This window comes from Euprymna scolopes, chromosome 24 (assembly GCF_053919585.1).
Source record: "Euprymna scolopes isolate OS-2025 chromosome 24, ASM5391958v1, whole genome shotgun sequence".
Classification (NCBI taxonomy): domain Eukaryota; kingdom Metazoa; phylum Mollusca; class Cephalopoda; order Sepiida; family Sepiolidae; genus Euprymna; species Euprymna scolopes.
The window spans coordinates 107,871,296-107,875,625 of NC_136505.1; positions in this window are offsets into that span (position 1 = coordinate 107,871,296).

The following is a 4,330-nucleotide window of genomic DNA, read 5'->3' on the forward strand; positions in this document are numbered from 1 at the left end:
AGTAAAGCGTATACAAATTCATATGTGTACGTCGATAATACCATATATATATACGTATATATATATATGTATATATATATATGCATATATATATACATATATATGTATATATATATGTATATATATAACATAAAGCTGAATGTGTGTGTGGTCACGAATACAATAATCGATAATACCATATATATATATATATGTATATATATACATATATATAACATAAATAATAATCGATAATACCATATATATATATGTATATGTATATATATATATATATATATATATATATATATATATATATAACATAAAGCTGAATGTGTGTGTGTGTATGTGGTCACGAATAGAATAATCGATAATACCATATATATATATATGTATATGTATATATATATATAACATAAAGCTGAATGTGTGTACGTCGATAATACCATATATATATATATATATATATATATATATATATATATATATAAAACATAAAGCTGAATGTGTGTGTGTGTATGTGGTCACGAATAGAATAATCGATAATACCATATATATATATATATATATATATATATATATATATATATATGTATATAATTATTTTCTAATATAATAATTAAATACCTACAGACACTAGTGTTTCATCCTTTCGGGAATCTTCAGTGCAGGGTGTCACGATTAATACCAGTACAACGATTCGAACCCCGTATCACAAGACATCTCTGGCTCGATTGGCGGAGACCTAATCCATTCGGCTAATTAATCGCTTGAAATAACGTTGAATTTAAACATCTTAATTTTTTTGTGTTCATTTACGTCAGTCAGACTCTGTGTGTGTGTGTGTGTGTGTGTGTGTGCGTGGTCACGAATAGGCTTGTATATGGTTGACTATTTAAAAAAAACTGATTACATATAATGATAGAAGATGTATCGAGACACAGGAATAGGTATGTTTAATCTGGCAGAACGTTGGTTCATTTAAATTGTGGGGTCTCCGTTCGCGCCTGCTCCACAAAATATGGAAATAAAAAAATTAAACATTAAAAATAAACGTTTACAAGTGTTTTTGATATAGATGTACATAAGAATACTTTGATGAGTATGTTTTAACTTAAATAGGGATGGTATAATAAAATTGTGGTGTCTGCGTTCGCGCCTGGCCTCCATTGAATGGAAATAGGCACAAACTTTAATAAAGACTTTTCATATCTATCTGCGTAAATATACTTTGATAATTATGTTTCAGTTTGAAGAAATATAATATAATAAAATTATGGGATGTTCGTTCGCACCTGACTTTCATAAAATTGAAATATGTCACAAAGTTTAACAAGGTTTTTTTAATATAGATCCACAGAATATTGTGATAAGTGTTTCAGTGTGAGCAGGTATGGTGTAATAAATTATGGGGTTTATCTATTTTATTTTTACTTTCATCATATTTTGCTTTGGTTTTGATACCCCCAAATTCGAAGCTATCTCTTTACAGCCCTTCCTTTTCATAACCTATCATACTTTCATAAATCAGTGTCCATTTTCTGTAGGTTGTTTTTGAACCTAGTCAACGACGGGTACTTTTGCTAGTATATATATATATATATATATATATATATATAATTCTCTCTCTCTCTCTCTATATATATATATATATATATATACATACATATATATATATATATATATATATATATATATATATATATATATATATATATATATATGTAATTCCTGTGAGGTGTTTCCATCCAGGTAATCTTTACTGTGTTTTACTAATAGTGCTCAACAACAAACTGAGTTATATTTTAGTTACTTTATTTACATCGGCTTAAACACACGACCAGGTGTGATTTCGGAAAACCAAATGAACTTAGTGAGATTTATTCTGGCCTACAAAACGGTGGAACAGTTTCATCCGAATTCTTGATAAGCTAAAAATTTGTAAAACAATTAAATGTTTAAAGGATGTTTAACAAAATAGGATTGGAATGTTTAGTTTTGATAAACAAACATACGTGACTAAACGACCAGGAAAGGATTTTGGTTACGGAGATACATGACGTAACACGTTTAGAGACACCTGGGAAAGTTAGTTAGGTCGCTATCGGGCGATCGGGAGAGATGGCCGTTAGACAAGATGGTACCCAGCAGGAACACGATCGATAATTAAGATGCAAACAGGACTGTATTAGCGTTCAACCTTTCTAAAAATGGGAACAACATTTGGAATAAAGGTTGCCGAAATAAAGCCGGAAGTTTGTTGTTCATGGTAGAATTTTCGTATCAGAATAGAATAGAATTTTCGTATCAGGTTGTAAAGAGATAGCTTCGAATTTAGGGGTATCAAAATCAAAGCAAAATATGATGAAAGTAACAATAAAATAGATAAACCCCATAATTTATTATTCCATACCTGTTCACACTGAAACACTTATCACAATATTCTGTAGAACTATATTATAAAACCTTGTAAAACTTTGTGACATATTTCCATTCTATGGAGGTCAGGTGCGAACGAACATCCCATAATTTTATTATACCATATTTCTTCAAACTGAAACATAATTATCAAAGTATATTTACGCAGATAGATATGAAAAGTTTTTATTAAAGTTTGTGGCTATTTCCATTCTATGGAAGCCAGGCGCGAACGCAGACCCCACAATTTTATTATACCATCCCTATTTAACAAAATCAAAGATGGGTCAAGTGTATTCTTTAATTGGCTGAATATTGTAACCAAATAGAATGATATTCGTCCCTTTTGTTAAAGCATTTCTTCTTTTGTCTGACAAGAGACATAGATGTTTACTTCGTCCCTTATTTGTCGTTATATGTGAACATACCCCAGATAAGTTGTTTTGTGACATTTTGAAAACTAGCCGATCACACGTAAATACTCGTATGAAGAACAGACGCACATTTAATAAGACACCCGTTATACATACGTGTACACATGTATAGAATATATACACCCCTTCCCTACGGAAATATAATGTATAACCGTTTGGTGCCGTTTCAAAACCCTTCTATATAAAAGAAGAAGAAGAAGAAGAAGAAGAAGAAGAAGAAGAAAAAAAGGTGAAGAAAGAAAAAGAAGATAGAATAGAAAAGGAAAGTGGAAGCCGGTCAATAAGAGGGGGATGACAAGGGATGGGGATAGGACAAACAGGAAGAGCGCTCGTTTCATTGAATGACCTTGAAGCAATAACATTCCAGAGTAACATAACTGGGCATCCAGTTTTGCAGCTTGAATTTTTGTGTTGTCTGAGCGAATAGCGAGCGTTTACAAGGGCAATGACCCGACGTCGTCGCGCAGAATACGCTGGTTTGCTCTCCCGCTGAGGCCGGACTGGACTAAGTTTTGATACAGGTCAGTCATTTAAGTTGGTTCACCCAGGGGAAGGTGATGGTTGCAAATTAAAAAGAACAGTAAAGAAAAGTGGAAGAGTTGAAGATGGACGCGGAGAAAGAGGCGGAGGAGAAAGACAAGGTTAAGAAGGTGGGTGGGTGGAGATTAATAAAATACTAGAACCTAAGCAGTTCTTTTTTCGTTCGGATCTGTGAACAATGATTTGAGATTGTATTGGACGTATTGTTTGTACGCGTGTTCTACTTGCTAGACTGTTTACGACCGCGTTTCCCTCATACCGTTTGAACCGACTTGAGATTGAACTTGAATGTTGTCAAGTGTATTGTGTATTTATGTTCCTTTAGTAGAACAGAAAACAGAAAATAAAATAGATATTATTATTATTACTAGTAGTATTAGTAGTAGTATTAGTATTAGTAGTAGTAGTAGTAGTGGAAAGAAGATACAACAGTAGAAGAGGAAATAGAAGTAGCCGAAGGCGTGTTTGATATCGATTAGGTTTTTTAAAGCATTTTCCACGCAGAAAGTTGTCGAGATGCTTGAAAAAATGGTAGTTGGTTGGTGAGAAGTTTGGAGAATATGGTAGATAGGGCAGAGTTTCCTAGCCCAATTCGTTCAACTTCTGCAGTGGTCCTGGATATGACCTTAAACTATATCCAGTATTGAGGCCCCAGCTTGCGGGCTTTGGGGAGTGTGGAGCCACCCTTTAATTGCCATTGCTCTCAGGTCCACTCTGACCCGGAGTGGTAGTACCTGTTAGGGTCCCAACTATGGGTTAAATAGAAACCGAATTGAAAACAACAAATATATTCTATTAAATTTTTTTTTTCAAAATCTTTGGATTCGGCATTAAATAACCTGAAAAGGGTTGATATGCCGTAAAACAAAAACAACCAATCAACCAACTTCTGCAGAGCAGGTTTAGCAATGTGCAGTTGGACATTGTCGTTAGAGAGAATTGGACCTTTTCTGTTGACT